This window comes from Lycium ferocissimum, unplaced genomic scaffold (assembly GCF_029784015.1).
Source record: "Lycium ferocissimum isolate CSIRO_LF1 unplaced genomic scaffold, AGI_CSIRO_Lferr_CH_V1 ctg11671, whole genome shotgun sequence".
NCBI lineage: Eukaryota > Viridiplantae > Streptophyta > Magnoliopsida > Solanales > Solanaceae > Lycium > Lycium ferocissimum.
This window is the reverse complement of record NW_026713953.1, coordinates 30,585-48,613: the sequence shown is the minus strand read 5'-3', so window position 1 is coordinate 48,613 and position 18,029 is coordinate 30,585. Positions and strand designations below refer to the sequence as shown.

General features: G+C 36.0%; 1 pseudogene; it reads left to right on the top strand.

Moving 5' to 3' along the window:
• The first annotated feature begins 7,491 nt into the window (after positions 1–7,491).
• Positions 7,492–17,791, top strand: LOC132041788 (small ribosomal subunit protein eS24z-like; annotated as a pseudogene).
• The last annotated feature ends 238 nt before the right edge of the window (positions 17,792–18,029 follow it).

Genomic DNA, 18,029 nt, shown 5'->3' with positions numbered 1-18,029 from the left:
TAACATATTAATTGTGCATAAGCTAGGAGGTTGTGGAGGACCCAGATTAGGATAGAAGTCTAGTAGGTAGTTTCGCTTTTTCTTTTGCACTAGTAGGCGTAGTTTTGCTCCACCGTTTATTATCCTTTGATTCCTGCTTTTATGTGTTGGGTCTTGTCTTTCCAGGCTGTTTTATCTTGACGTCTTCGCTCTTGTTATTTCTCATCTCCACATTGCTTTGATATGCTTATCCGTATCTGACTCTTTTGCCTTGTTTTCCCTTGTTTTCTTTTGAGCCGAGGGTCTTTCGAAAACAGCCTCTCTACATTCCAAGGCGGAGGTAAGGTCTGCGTACACTTTACCCTTTCCAGACCCCACGTTACGTTGTGAGGTTCCACTAGGTATGTTGTTGTTGTTGTAAGCTAGAACGGTGCCACGACATTGGGCCTGTGCTATAATTTTATAAGGGACATTACAATGTAAAAATAAGAAGGAAAATTATATGCTTGGGTCTTATAGGAAAATTATATGCTTGGGTCTTACTTTTATCAATGCTGGAAAGTAAAGTGGCCTTGATCCGTACAATGTTGAGAGGGCAGAATTGCCCTTCTTTTGGGGTGGTCTTTAAATTTTGCCCCTCATTTTTGTGGTCTTTAAATTTTGCCCTTCTCCTAAAATTCATGGGTTTCGGGTTCGAATCTCCGCTCAGTCAAAATTTTAAAAAAAATTCGAAAGGCGAAGTAGTTATGCTTCCTCCGGCAAACTTTGCCTTGAAGCATAATTTTTTTGTTTAACTTTTTCAAGGCAAACTTTTAGTTATAATTTAACTTTTCAAAAGTGTATGCTTTAGCCATAACACATAACTAAAAGCATGCCCCGTAAGACGGAACTTTTCCTTAAGGCATAACTAAAAGTTTGTCTTATAAGGCAAAGTCTATGCCTTAAGGAAAAGTTCTGCCTTATGGGGCATATTTTGGTTATGTTTTAACTAAAAATACACAAAATTTAAAGATCACCCTCGCCTTGTGATTTTGTTTGTTTTTTTTTTTTTTTTTTTAATGCTTGAGGGGGGGGGGGGGGGAGGAACATAAGGGTAAAATTTAAGTAAAGGACAAAATATGAGGGGTAAAAATTTAAAGACCAAAAATATGAGGGGTAAAACTTAAAGACTGCCCCAAAAGAAGGGCAATCCGCGCAAAAAAAGGATGTTGAGAAGGAAATCGTGGGCCTTCATTGAGTTTTTACAATATCAATATGCATAAAAACTGAGAGGAAAACTGAAGCTAAAAATAGAGAAAAAAATGATACTGACAAATCGAACCCGTGACGTTCGTGAAAATTTGAACCCCATTGACAATTGAGGGAAGGTTCCCATATATGTTAGGATGTTCATTAAGCGTATATATACGTATAATTTAAATCTAACATTATATATACAGTATAATTCTCTCGCCCTTTAGCTCCGCCCCTTTCAACCATATAAATTCTTATCATTTTTCTCCATTTAAACTCATCTCAGATGTAATTATATCAAACAAAAATAAAAGAAAAAAAATGAGTGTAATATATATATAATTCTCCCGCCCCTTAGCTCCGCCCTTTCAACCATATAAATTCTTATCATTTTTCTCCGTTTAACTCACCTCAGATGTAAAGGAAAAGGGTCAAATTACCCTCCAATTTATAGTTTAAATTTGCCCTCCGTCAAATAAATTTTCCCCTCCAAGATAGTTTAAATTTGTCCTATATATATATATATATATATATATATATATATATATATATATATATATATATATATCCCAAACCCAATTCTCTTTTTAACCCGTTTCCCCAATCCCAATTCTCTTAACCCGTCTAGACTATAACATATGGTGAAGAAATTTGTTTTAATCGCATCGAGGTACACACGTAATGCATAAAATAGGAGGCATGCGAACAAAATTCTCGTTAAAGACGGTGTTTAATACGACCAAGGATTCATTGAAAAGATTTAAAATTTCTTGAACATGACATCTATCTTAGATTGATGGAGCTAACTTATAGTATTCTTTTGTCGCCTCCGTCAAAAGCTCTCAAAAACTATTCGAGAACCGAAAATGGATTTTCAAAGCCGAGCACAAATTTATTTTGTTGTTTTGTTATCACTTTAAATCTTAACTTTTCGAATTACTTTCGGTATACGTTTAGGAATGTATTCGAGAAAAAATGTTTTCCTACGTTGTTAAATGCTACGAAGAGTTCATGGACTATGACAAAACAAATGTTGCGAGGGCACGTTTTTTTCCCAAATGGGATTGGGAGTCTACGTGAGCCTATGTGGATCAACGTGGCTAACTTTTTTGTGTTATGGTGTCCAAGTCGACTTTCATCCATATAAGGGTAAATTTATACAAATTTGATCCCAAAACAATATAAGGATTTAAACTTAAGTCATACTTGGAGGGCAAATTTGACCCTTTTCCCCAGACGTAATTATATCAAACAAAAATAAAAGAAAAAATAAGTGCAATATATATATATGGTGAAGAAATTTGTTTTCATAAGAACAGTATTGACAGGAGAAAAAATAAAATTAGAATGAAATTGATGATAGACATAGTATAATATTAAGAGCATTTGTAAATAAATGAATCTTGTACTAATTCGCTACAAAGCTAGTCTTCACTTTAAGACTACTTGAAATGACAGATGGGAGACTCTTAACAATACTCAAATAAGTTAAAATACAAACTTAAAACAATATAAGGATGAAATAGTAACAAACGAAATGTAGTTTTCTAAATGTTAAGATATGATATTTTGCTGAGAAAAAAAAGAATTGTTTTTTGGCATTTGTTTGAAAGGCAAAATAAAATTCAAAGGTGTAGAAAGTCAGAATAGTTATTTCCTTTTACTTTTCTGCTATTTGGAAGGATGTATTTCCCACTAAGATTGTTGAACAACTAATTTGAATAATGTCACAGGGTAAAATGGAAAGTCTCCACAACCGTCAATTCAGATAGAGTTTATTTTGGCACTTTTCATATTTAATCAGATGGCCCCTGGTGGCCGATTTTCCTTTTAAGTGAATTCAGATAGAAAGCTTTTACTTGTTTTTTTTTTTTCCTTTTCATCTTTCTTTTTTCTAAGTGGTGGTATAATTAGGCAGCCCATCAGTTTTTTGTTGGGCTTAGAGAGCACCGGCCGGTTATCCTTCCACTGTACAAGGGTCATTTGCACTTTTGTCCCTATTTTGTGCTGATCTTTTATTTTTGTCTTAAAATCGAACTAATGTAAAGTTATGCATCATAATATCCACAAGTTATGCCAACGACCTTAAAGAACTTATGCCTCTTCAATTTTGAAGAAAAAAAATAGAAATCGGACCATTTGAAGGGAAATCCGTGCAATTATGACTTCACAGACCCGGAGCTATTCGTTGCTCTGTGCAACCAGCTTCACGCAGTCTGCGGAGTAGCCCACACTTTCGTTTGGACCACATGTCCCAACTTCATGGTTGAATAAGGGAGGCCATACATTAGCCCATGAACGCCCAACCATCAGAAACAACCCAACATTCTGGGTCATTTGCACTTTTGACCCTATTCTGTGATCGTCTTTAAATTTTCCCATCAAAGGGACTGCTCTTTAATATTCTCCCTTCAAAATCGAATTTATGCCTAAAGGGATATAATTTACGCACCATAATATTCACGAGTTATGCCCGCGTTGTTAAAGAACTTATGCCCCACTAGGCATACATTCACTTTTGAAGGGAAAAAAATTAAAGACCAGCCCATTTGAAGGGAAAAAATTACAAACCCATTTGAAGGACAAATTGTGCAATTACTTGCAACATTCCACCACCTACACTTGGGTTACAAGCCCTCGCGAGATGGCTCGGCCTTACACTTTGCATGGAGTTGATCTTTTTTGGTCAAATGGTATATATTCCACATCACTTTTGCGTTGTAAAATTGAATTCATGGTTGCAATCTGCCCAGGGGTACAACCGTACTTTCAATACTAAAACTTAAGAATTATTGCATATGAATACTTGGCTATAAATAGTACTATACATCTCTTCTATCCAAACTGCACTTCTCTTTTTTATATTTTTATTTCTCTAACAAGAAAAAAAGCAAACAATACCAAGGCCACTATGCTAGACATGGAATCCGCCTTAAGTTTGGGCGGATAATTGATCCGCTCATTATTGGCTCAATCGATTTTGACTCATCCAATTAAGCACATTATAAAATTTAGTTGATATGTAGTCCAAATTGACGGTCCAAAATCTAAAATATTGAAGAGATAATACAATACTTCTTCTGCTCTTTGAAATCTAAGATCTGATAATTGTATTTTTTGGATAGAATATATATACAATCAAACCTCTCTATAACAGCATGGTTTGGTCCAAAAAATTTCAGCTATTATAGAGAATAGCTGTTATACACCTATAACAGCATTGACATTTAAATAACACTTCGCTATTATAGGAAAAAAAAGATGCATAAAATCTAATTTTCATTTTTAATCATCAAATTCTAAGCTTAATCACACTTTGTATAAGGAAGGAAAATTGTTTAATGACGAAAATACATATATACATATGATATTTTTTTTTCATAATTAGTGTATTAAATGATCAAACGTTTAGTTCAAATCTCTACACTTATTATTGGTAATCATAGATATTCTATTTTTATAAAGATGGTTAATTATTATATTACCAAAAAAAGAAGCTAGCTGTTATCTGGGGGTAATTTTACAAAGAGAGTACTGTTATAAAGTTGGTTGTTGCTATTATAAGTGAAATGTTGTTATAGAAAAGTAAAATATAACATAAAAAAATCGGTTCCAAAAAATCTTGGCTGTCATAGAGAGGTGTTGTTATATGCGGGTGCGCATAGAGAGGTCTGACTGTATTAGTAGACCCAAAAGTTAAACAGCAGTCCTTAAAGGATCTATCAAATGAAATTTCTTGTGTTATTTCATAAAACATTTGCACCTTAATTGCATCTTCACAAGTATTGAAAGACTAATGTTAAACGAGCAACGAATTGCGATTGCACAAGTCGTGAATAATCCTTAAATTAATTTAATCAACAATATAAAACAAAGACAATAGGAAAAAAACACTTAAGAAAAAATTGCACATCGTGCAATCAACCTGTTGGGTATTCTAATATCTCACGAGCAATAAATTGCTCAAAAAAGTAAGTAATAACCTCTGAAAAGATTAACTATATTTAATGCAAAGACCCAAAAATATATATAAAAAAAAAGAGTGCAAAAGTAAATCTCTCACGTAGTAGTAAAACTAGCAATAAATGCCCCTGCAATGTTTCTTATTAGAGTTTGAACTTCTTACACAAAATTTGTGTATATTTATATAAATTTAGCTTTGTTGACGTAATATAAATTAGGAGTAACTTATTATGTTCTGCGTTGCCCTTAGTCACGGGCGGCTCCTTCCAAAACTCAGAGAGAAACTTTGGAAAATTTCCGTTTATTTAGCACATGCCATTCATTGTGTATATAATTATAATAACACCCTGTGCTTCAAAGTTCCCATTTTTGGACTGGCGTTAAGTTGATCAACTTTGGGAAAATTTTATAAGTAGGGAGATTAGAGCCCTTTTTTACAAACAGAATAGCGATATGTCTTTTTTATATATATATATATATATATATATATATATATATATATATATATATATATATATATATATATATATATATATATATATATATATATATATTAAAAAAAAACGTAGCATTATGCATATACATTGTATGAGGGCGCATAGAGTATCAATGTATACAATGTATATACAGTATGTGCGCGCACACAAGAATTGTACCTACAATTTTGGGATATATCAATGTATATCTGCTATAAAATGTAGTATGCAACTATGTTTCGTAATTCTTTAAAAGTACCTCTATAAAGTGTAATTATAGAGCAGAATAAGTTACATTAAGTAATTATTTTTCCATCCACTAATTTCCATGGCTTCCTGGCGTTGTAGGCACTAGAATGGAGGTATTCCTTTATTTTATCAAAAGCTTTCTGGCGGGCTTCATCCCACCTCATCGAACTGAATTTCTACCCTTCCCACATTTGAAGACAGACTAATGTTTAAGACCTCCTGCTTTCATGGAGATCCTTTCTTCTCATTGCTATTTTACGTTTTTTTAACTACATCTTTCTTTTTATTAGGAGTATTTCAATTAATAAATATACGATATAATCATGGTGGAAAGGGATTAGGGATGTGTTTGTTATGGAGGAAAACATTTTCCAATTTTCTATGTTTGGTTGGTCAAAATATTTTGAAAAATATTTTCTCTAGAAAAACAAGTTCCTTAAAAATGAGAAAAATGACTTCCCTAATGGAAATACGGAAAGTGACATTCCAAGTTTACTGTCCCCTCCGCACCCACCCAACTTCCCCAACCCCCACCGCTTGACCATGCCACCCCTCACCCCCCGCCCCCGCCACCCCGGAACCCCCACTCCCCACCCCCATTGTGTTTTGTTGGATATACAATGATATTTGTTTTTTGCTTGGTTACGAAACACTACATTTTCTTGGAAATCATTTTCCATGGCAAACGTTTTCAATTCATACCAAACACACTCTAAATTTCGATATCTTAATAAGGAAAGTCATTTAAGAGAATATATTATCTCTAATTCCGAAATGACCTCCTTAACTGCTTTTTTCTTTCCTTTTGCAAAATAGACAAAGAGAGGTGACCAAGTGGAGTATTATGTAAAACCCTTAAGAACAAGAAGAAAAGATCTCCGAAGAAGAGTCAATTAAGAAGAAAAATGCTCCGTATATTCAGTTTTCAGAAATTGAATTATTTATTATCACCATAATGGTGTTAAGTGATCTTTGATAAATTAGTTTTTTATTATTCAACCTAGAGGGGGGCCGATCGGGTTCGATTTTTGCTGCCTCTAGTAGGCTTAAGAAAAAATGTACGTAAAGAGATAGTATAAACCTGCATAACATTTTACAGAAAGCATTGTGTCATTTAATTTATAAATACTACTTATCTCACATGATTATTCTAATAAATTAAAGCAAGACGATCTAAGATTTACCCAACATCTATTATTTCACATATACAGAGAACTACAAGGGAACTGCGACATGCGTAGGTTCCTGATCGCCGGCCATGATGACCATGACTGCCGGAGACATCTCCACCGTTGTGTTGGCGGACGGCGCCGCTGGACGTGGTGGTTCCTCCACCGCCTCCTCGGTAAACGAGGAACGATGCCGTTTACACGAGCAGTTACAAGCGATTGTGATGATTGCCATAGCAAAGACTATCAGCATTACCACCACGCGTATAAGTAAAAGGTCCATTGTGTTTTTCTCTCTAGTTCACACACTGAAAGTTACTATGTACTTCACTGTTACTCCTCTCTCTCTCTCTCTCGTTGCAAATATCGCTACTGCCTCTGTCACTCTTTGCCCTAAAGAGACAGCCAAGCTAAGTATGGCTATGGCGGACAAGGCAGTCAGTATTCGGACCCACAAGTTCATGACCAACAGGCTTCTCGCCAGGAAGCAATTCATTAGCGATGTACTTCATCCTGGAAGAGCCAGCGTCTCTGTTAGTAATTAATAACGGGGCAAGAACAACGGATTGCGTACCTCTTTGTTGCAGCGGAAGTCTTTGTAATTACCACCAAATAATTGCCACAAGTCCAACCTCAATTCTCCGGGAAACGAAGTTAGTATTCCACAAAGTAAATGCCTTTTCTATATGTGTATTTTTAGGGAGATTGAGAGAAGAAGAAATTTTTTGCATCTCTACACATATGCATTGTTCTGCTCTTTTGTAGAAGAGAGGCAGAGGTTATGGAGAAGAAACTGTTCCATATTATCCACGTAATACAATTTCTCCTTAGTGGGGTTATCTGATTTAAAATATAACTTCTCACATAATAACCTCTTTTATTCTTTATCTCTACTAACCGGGTCGGGTTAGCCCACATGGAGCGACCCGGGCCCAATATCCAACATCTCCCACTTCGCTCATGATGGGCTAGACCCAAGCAAGCACCATGTAAGCATTACACACAATTCATACCGGCAAATAGTTCGTGCGACCTGCAAGCATCAAGATCTACGAAAGCTCTACATAGGAATTCAATCACGTGCGGAAAGAATCCACTACAAATATACGGATCATATTACTCGCAATACCCCAGACATCATCCGCTACGCCAGTAGCTATTTATCTGATCCCTCGTCCTCTAAAGAGGTGAACTCGAGTTCACGTTTAACTTTATATCCACAATTACAGTTGATACCCTTACGGTAAGCGTAATGGCCGGCCTTTGAATATGTTATATCCTGTATTTTTGTACATTGGGATATTTTAAGCTAATCGCGACAAGTTAAGGACAAGACTATTTTGGGATACGAGGTAGAGACTTTTAACCTCCGATTTTGTTTTAATGCACAAGTTGTTTCTAAATTTTGTTTGGTATGGAATTATTAATGAAGATTAGGGATTAATTAACCATGATTAGATTATTAAGTGGGATTAAAAAATTTAATCACTTCATTAATTGGCCATTAGTGGTCGTGGTTTCACCCATGGCTTGGCCAAATTTGATTGGCTCAAGCCATGAGTGGGACATGTGTCCAACATATAGGCACCATATAAATATCAAATTGATGACTAAGGAAGTCATTCATCATCTTCAAACTTGAGAAAACTTAGAGATAGAGAGAAGATGGCTCTCGCCATGGCCGATTTTCTTTGCAAGCTTTCAACCTTGTTCCAATAAATTATCTTGGTGTTTCTAATCAAATGAAGGTCATGGAAACAAGGATTAATCATTGAGGGGCGTATGATCCTTGTCCTTTTAATTTACAAATTCCAGCCGATTAAAGGGTTAAGTGTTAAGGTAAGAATTGATCACTTCCGATATGGTTTAGGGTGAGTTTGGATGCGTTGTGAATATATAAATGTGAATTGAATGTATAGAATTGTGTATGTTGATGTTGGGAAGTCATTCCAAGCCGTGCAAGTGGTCGTTTTAAGGGAAAATAGTGAATTGATTTCACTTAGTATTTTGTTGTTGTTATGGATTTTGTGATGAGAATAAAGGTATTTAATGGTTCAAGTTGGAGTTGTAATTGTTTGTGGGCTGTTGTAGAAGTTAATATGGTGTTAGTATAGTTTCTTGTATTTATGTGAATAATGTTGTAACGTGTAGTTGTTGGTACGCTTTATGAATTTGGATGAAAAGAATGTGTTGTTGTTGTTCTTGTCGAGCTTGGAAGATTAATGGTAATTAAGATTATGTGTTGTATTATGTGTTGGTCAATGTTGAATATCAGGCGGTTGTCCTGTGAGTATTCTCGAGTCTTGTTTGAATAGTCTCGTCGGTACTTGAAAGTATGATTATTGTTATTGTCGGTTGTATGTGGTTAGTTCAATATAAGGAAAACGTCGTCTAACTATCTAGAAAGGAGTTACTAATATAAGAATACGTTTTGAATCTCCCCGTAGCTTAACCGTAGTTCTTGACGTCTTTAATATAGGCCGAGGTACTATCGGGCAACGATACGTGCCGTGTCATGCGAGTAAACGCTTAAGGTATGTAAATCCTATCCTTCTTTCTTTTGGCATGTCCTAGATGTAAGTAAGATAAGATATGAGCTTTGGGGTAATTCTATTCATGAGTTCCGAGCATGTTTTATGATTCTTATTCACTTTCGATATTAGAATTCTAAAAATAGTCGAGCCACCGCCTCGAGCTTTCTATATGATCGGGTAGTAAATGATACATGAAAGTTCCTATTCCCCGAAAACTCTATAATGACTAATGACCATAACTTTTATAAGTCGTCTCGTATTAATTGATACATGGCTATGATCCCGAGGCGTTATTTGACATAGTTCGTAATGATATTCATAGAGTACTGAGGGTGACTATTATCCTGATACTCGAGCGTTAATTAGTCTACTTATCTACTGAGTCTCAAAAGATGATTTATATGCAAATGGTTACTCACTACTCGCCGTGCATACCGTTATTACATCTTTCACCGAGTCCCGGCCGGTATGTTATCGTGCACGCTTCACCGCATTGTTCACCGCGTCCCTCACTGGGGTCGGCACGATATATATATATATATATATATATGATGATATGATGATATGATGATGTGATGATGGCGCCGAGCCCCATGATGGGCCGAGTATGATATATGACATGTATTCACCGAGTCCATAATGGGCCGGATATGATATATGATATAGACATGCATGATTTTATTTCATAAGACACGTGTACGGTGATTCCTTGATTATCATATTTGCCTCCTCGAATCCCTACTTCGGCTATGATCTTTCTTATCGTATTTCATGCTTTATATACTCGCACATATCTCGTGACCGACCCCTTTCTTCGGGGCCGCTTTCATGCCCGCAGTACGTATACTCGCTTCGATCCGCCACCTTAGGATTCCTATTCGCCTATCTTGGAGTGCTCACCGTCCCGGTGAGCCTAGGTTTTTTTTGGTACGATCCTCTTATTGTATATATGTGTTTACCCAAGGGTACGGCGGGGCCCCCGTCCCGTCATATGATACCGTTGTTACTCTTAGAGGTCCGTAGACATATGTGTGGGTTGTATATAGTTGTCGTTCGGTCGTGTCGTATGACTTATGTTTTGGGACGTCCCCATTCGTAGTGGCGCCTTGTCGCTTGCGTATGTATATATATGTTTTGGGATGTTATATATAGTGGCGGCAGCCTTGTCGCTTGCGTATATATAGTTGGGGCATTTCCATATGTTATGATAGCCTTGCCGGCTTATGTACGATGTTATCTCGTGATAGTTGTGACTCCACAGAGACAAAGTTGTCTTGATATATATATATATATATATATATATATATATATATATATATATATATATATATGTGTGTGTGTGTGTGTGTGTGTGTGCGACGAGTTTTGAGACGACGTCTTGCCTTTTTATATATGCTAGTTATGGACCGATTATAGCTAACGTGTGTGTGTATACGAGTGTCCAAAATTTTCTGCACTAGTCACGCTCCTTTCACGGGGGTTGGCGTCGTGATGTATATAAGTTAAATTAATATTTTTTATTGTCTTCCCTTTCTACTCGAATCTATCTCGCTCCAAATCAATCGCTTTCCTAGACATGCAATGCATTGCCGAATCACTCATGGCTATTAGTTACATACTAAAGTAGCAACACCGATTGTAACTTCTAGAAACAAGTCAAAGCTCAAAGCGGTATTCCATGGAAAAGTTAATGTAACTTTTTGGGGTCTCACACAATGAAGAAGCAGGGATCCATTCTTCCATTAACCCATTGGTTGCTTAGCACACGTGGTATGAAATACGTGCTACGGGTTCTCACCTTCTAATGGCGCGTGTGTCTCATTCATTCACTTATTCAACACCGTACAGATCTTGATCTAGACATCTCCAAAATGTCTAACCGGAGTTTCTCTCTTCAATGATCCTCAAATCCATCTTCTTAGAGAAACTCATATCTGGCTTACAAAACAAGTCATAACATGGTGGTGGAACTCATCTCTTCACGTTACTCAACGTAAGAGGCGATTGCTCGTGTGAGAGAGCCAATCTCACGACTTGTTCGACACACTTTATCAATAAAATTACATCATCACATGTATATAAGATATGAACACAAATTCAAAAGTAGAATATTGATGAAAATATTATAACAACCAAGTCATATTACAATACGGTAAATATAATCATAACCTACGCAAACCTGAGCCATAACATGTTTCTCAAACAGTCTCTAGATATCGCCTTTGTAAAAGGATCAGCTATCATTTCTCGCATAGGTATGTATTGTAAAGTTACTTCTCCACTTGCTACTGTATCTCTTATAAAGTTATACTTGATGTCAATGTGTTTGGTTTTGCTGTGATACTTAGGATCCTCTGTGTATGCAATAGCCACTTGACTATCACAATGTAAAATCATTGATCCTTGAGAATTCTTTGCTACGCCCAAATGCTCAAAACAGCTTCTTGTACTGCAGATGCACAAGCTACAAACTCAGCTTCCATAGTCAAAAGAGTCGTGCAAGTTTGTTTCTTACTTTTCCATGAAATAGCGCCCTCATTAAGTAAGAAAGCATAACCGAATGTCGATTTTCTATCATTCTGATCACCACCCTAATCAACATCTGTGTATCCTCTCAAGTGTAAATCATTTCCACTATAACATAGTGAATAATCAACAGTTCCTTTCAAATATCGGAAGATCCTCTTCACAGCTTTCCAATGATCTCTTCCAGGGTTGGACTGACACCTGCTAACTAGACCTACAGCATAATAAATGTCCGAACGAGCACACATCATAGCATACATCAAGCTCCCGACAGCACTAGAATATGGAACTTGAGACATGTCTTCTTTTTCTTTTTTTAGTCTCTGGACACATTTCAAGGCTTAAAGTTTCACCTCTTGCTATAGGAGTATCCATGGGTTTGCAACTATTCATTCAAAAGGGTTCCAAAATTTTCTTTATATAAGTTTCTTGAGATAGACTCAAAACCTTCTTGGAATGATCTCTTTGGATCGTAACACCCAATATATAGTCTGCTTCAACCATGTCTTTCATGTCGAATGACTTTGAAAGCCATGACTTGATAGTTTTCACATACTCCAAATTATTTCTGGCTAATAAAATATCATCCATGTAAAGGGAAAGAATTATAAACATTCCATTGGACTTCTTCACATAGATGCAATGGTCTTCATCGATCATGGTGAAATCATATGAAATCACCTTTTTGTGAAATCTCAAATACCACCGCTCTTGAAGATCGCTTTTCAAAGCCATAAATAGATCTTTTTAATTTGCAAACTTTCTTTTCTTGGCCTTTAACGATGAAACCTACAAGTTGTTCCATGTAGATTTCCTCATTTAATTCTCCATTGAGAAAAGCTGTCTTCACGTCCATTTGGTATAACTCTAGATCCAAACGTGCAACAATAGCCAAAAGTAACCGAATCGAGGTAAACTTCTCACAACCGGTGAAAAGGTTTCCTCATAATCTATTCCAGCCTTTTGGTAAAATTTTTTGCGACCAACCATGCCTTGTATCTTTCTATTGACCCGTTCGCTTTATGTTTAACCTGAGAACCCATTTGTTCCCAATAGCTCTACGCCCGTAAGGAAGGTCAACCGCATCCCGCACTTTGTTGGTTCTCATGGACTACAATTCTTCTTTCATTGCTTTCATCCATTCATCTTTTCCAGGACTTGCCAAAGCCTCAGTCACAGAATTAGGCTCATCCAATTCTGTGGGAGACACCAGGAAAATGTAATCTTCAATCTCATAAGATCGTTTAGGTACACTTTTTTTGGGTACTTTTACGTTGTTGAAATTCAGATTCCTCTAAAGGATTTTGGGATTCAAAACTCCCACTTGGACCAGGAACCGATCCTTGATTTATTTGACTATCAAACATGCCCGAAGACATTGTTTGATCATCTAAATTTAACATTTTGTAAAGAGTCTCTCCTTATTTTATTTTGCCCTTTTTGGGAAAATCATTTTCTAAAAATGTGATATCTCGTGATTCAATTTCAGTTATACTTCCATCTTCTAATTCACCAATGAACACATACCCTTTGAGTGTTTTGAGTATCTTATAAAGATACATTTCTTCCCTTTTGACTCGCTTTTCCAAACTTACCAAAACGATCTTTTACATACGTAGCACAACCCCAAGGTCGTAGATCATTCGTTCCCATGACCCATAGCTCATAGGGAGTGGAAGCAACTGATTTAGAAGGCACTTTATTTAGTATGTAGGCCACAGTCAATAACGCATCTCCCCAGAAAGAGATAGGTAAATTTTCCTGCGCTATCATTGACCTTGTCATGTCCAATAATGTTCTATTCCTCCTTTCTGCTACACCATTCGTCGAGGTGTGTAAGGAGTAGTTAACCTGTCTCATAATGTCTTTTTCATTACATAATTCTTCAAACTCGTTTTGATAAATATTCACGGCTCTACCTGCCTAAAGTCTTTATACTTTTATCTAATTGATTCTCAACTTCATTCATATATTTTCTAAAGCATTCAAGTGCTTCAGATTTATGAGAAATCAAATAGACATAACCAAAGCGCGTGAAATCATCAATAAATGTAATGAAATACAAAGCACCAGACCTTGCCCTCACATTCATTAGACCACAGATATCAGAATGGATTAATTGCAACGGGAAATCTCGCTCTCTTAGCCTTCCCAAACGGTTTACACGTAATCTTTTCCCAAGCAAGACAATTTTCATAAGTTGGCACTTCAATTTTGGAGAAAGGACCTAAATGCCCTTCCTTTGCCAATCTATTCATCGGTCTTGTCATATGTGACCTAATCTTGCATGCCATGTAATAACATCAACATCATCACTAGAATAACATGTCATTACACAACGGTCAACATAATAGTCATAAGTTGAAGGATTACAATCTAAAACGATAAAACCATCATAACGAAGTCCAAAACCATAAAAAACATTATCTTGAGTAATTCTAACACCATTGCGGCTAAACTTTAAATCGAAACCTAGATCTAGAAGAACAGACACAGATACTAAGTTACGTCGAATTTCTAGAGCATATAGGACGTCATGCAACATCAAAGTTCGGCCACCATGCAAGTCTATTTTGTTAGTGCCTATCCTTTTGACTTCAAGATTTGCATTATTTCCTACATGTATCCACCTTGATCCAGGTGAAACTCGACGGAACTCCACAAACGCTTCTTGATCACGGCTCACATGGTCGGTGGCCCCTGAGTCTACAATCCACACAGGATAAGATTCAGTTTAGTAAAACAAAACTAGAAACATACGTAGCACTTAGAGATGCGTTTTGAAATGCTACCTTTTTCTACGGACACTCATAAGCAAAATGCCCTGGAACATGGCAATTGTAGCATTTCATCTTACTTTTGTCTTTCTTCCTGAAAAACCATTTTCCCTTCTTGGAATTTGGCTTGTTCTTTTTCTTGGAAGGTCTTTCTCCGGTCTCCTTACCTTTTCCGTCATTTTTCCAATTCTTCTTGCGTTTGAATCCTGAAGACTTTTTGCCACAATATTCTGCCACATAGGCATTAGATACAGTTTTAGCAAAGACCAAGTTGTTCATCTTCAAGCTCGACATGACGGGCAATATCAGAAAAAGTTTTGATGCTATCATTATGGGTTAAGTTAACCTTCAAATGTTCCCAACTATTGGGAAGAGACCGGATCACTACCTGAACCTGCTGCTCATCAGAGAGAACATGACCAGCGTTTTTGAGTTGAGCAATCATGTTAGACATCACCCTAAGGTGTTGCTTGACATTGTGATCACGACGCTTCTTATACGTGTCAAATCGATAGTCCCTGTGTCTAAGGCGGGTCACGGTGGTACTGACAAGTCTCTCGTAAGCGTGTCCACACAGCATGAGCGGTAGAGTATTCTTCATATTCGTGAACGAGATCATCAACGATAGAACTTACAATAATTCCACGTGCAAAGAGAATTTTTCTTTTTCCATGCATTGTAAGTTTCCGTATCTCTTCTCCGTGGCTAGGCATACCATCTTCTAGGTGAACCAAAACATGGTTAATACCTTCAAGCATCTTACTCTTCTAGTACATACCATTTTACGACTCCGGATGTCGTAATTCTCATTCAATTTTTCACCTTTGTTTAAGTCAACAATGATGCTCTTAGATATATCCGTATGATCTGAGACAATTAAGCAAGTTTATACTCATCAATATTTACTTTAACAAATTTATACATGTGATATTCACACTCAAGCAAATTAATTCCCATAAATGACTTCACATTTAGTGTAAAATCTAAAGGTCACAAAGTTTCTGATCATCATCTACAGTCTAAACGTTTAATCAAAAATGGAAAAAAAAAATCTTAGCGTGAATTTTATTTAATAACCTTCAATTAAGTCTCAACCCATTTAAAATAAATAAATAAACGGGATATAAAAGAAAGTTAAACAACATAATCATATATTGAAAAGAAATTCACAATTCAAATTACAAGTTCATAATCTCCCACTCCACTTCAAGTTCTTGAACATACACCTCAAAAGGTTGACTTGGAAAGAAATCGTGATAAATATTAACCAAAATACCACTCGAGGCTCTCGGAGGGGAATCTACTAAAATTGCTAAAGCTTCCCAATCCGAGATTTCAATAAAATTAGCGATTGTTCTCGTTTCAACCGAAAAGTTCAATATGTTCGAAATCAAGTATTAGGAGACATCTTAAAAGCTTTAAACTCTTTGAATTTCTTCTCTCCTTCCCTTCGTATAGCCCTTTGATCCCTTAGTAGATTTTGCGCAGCCTCGGAACATTATTCCTTATGACTTCACGTCCACGAAAATGTGTCCCACGACGATGTACTCTCTACATTGTCTCCTTGCTCGATTTTGAGAACTCCCACTTGGAGTACTTCGAGCTTGTCCGTCCACCATGTCTGAAATGGGAACAATGAAACAATAAGTATGGACATACCATTCAATATGACAACACATGCCACATTACTCGTAGAAGACAAAAATACGTTTAAGGATCATATACCAATATAATGGCATGGCTATTAGGAGGTTATAAAAAATACTTTTTATTTTATTTTACTTAACATAAGTTCAACACTTCATAACTCTCTCGTTTTAAATCCGTTTTTAATGATTAATATATCAACGGAAAGCTTGTAACGAGTAGATTCTGAAAATACATATCACACATTGTAATTCATAACAAGTAATTTCGAAATTAAATTTCGGAAAGCAGTTTTTCATAAAAAACTCGTCATAATTTTCAAGATAACTTAAAAAAAAATATACACATTGTCACTCAAATAATGCAACCATTTTTAATGAGAGACATATCAACTAAATCAGTTCGTAATCAACGAGTAGATTCTGAAAGTATAAGGGTCATGCCGAGATTCTAAATGTGTGCTTCACAAAATTTTAATTTTCAGAACGTTTTTTCTTTTGTTTTGAAAAAAAAAAAATGATGAAAAGTAATCATTAACCTCAAAAAAAAATTCCTTAAGCCCTCTTTTCTTATCTGTTAACAGTGGCGCAAAAAAAATAAAGAGAATGATATTTCATTCTAACCTTTTAAACAGTGTTAATTAGAAATAAATAGATGGCTTAAAAATTAACTATAAATTCATATACTTGTCTTCTCCCAAAAAATAATTACAGATATCATGTAAAGGTACTCCTTTTGTCATTTAAAAACCAAGAACACACACATGACTTAATCATGATCTGTGGAGCCCATCTAAACAAAATCGTTAATAATTGATGAGAAGACAACAAAGTCACTTTTTGTATTGAAAGATGAGATGTTTTCAAAATACATATACAATAAAAGGAGAAGTTGGCTAGGACGTACGAGGTGAAGGACCCAAATGCTTTTTCCTGTTTTCAAGTAGTTCCGCACACACTTTGGAGGTGGGAAATCAACAGGATTTTGGTTTGATTTATGATTCTGTTGAAAATGCCAAGAAGTACGAGCCAAAGTATAGGCTCATCAGGAATGGGCTTGACACTAAGATTGAGAAGTCTAGGTAACAAATGAAGAAAAAGGAAGAACAGGGCCAGAAGGTCCGTGGTGTAAAGAAGACGAAGGCTGGTGATGCAAAGAAGAAATGATTTCCTCTATGCAAACAAAAAATCTTATTTTGGGATTCTTCAGGTGGCCTAGTATTTTTCTTTTGGTGTTGTTTGAGCATTATTTACTGTTGATTCTGTCTGACTTTTGGAGCAATTCAGTTTTGTCTTTCCTTAGAAATATTTATGGAGGGCTTAGAGTACTTGAGATTTCACAAGAGTTAGTGTTACCTGTTATTTGTTACTATTGTTCTCTAGTACAGCTCTATCTGCACTAGAAGTTTGTTTTGATCAACTTTTGAAGGGGTAAAGGTTTGGTGTGTAATGAGAGTTTTGGTAAATATAATTATTT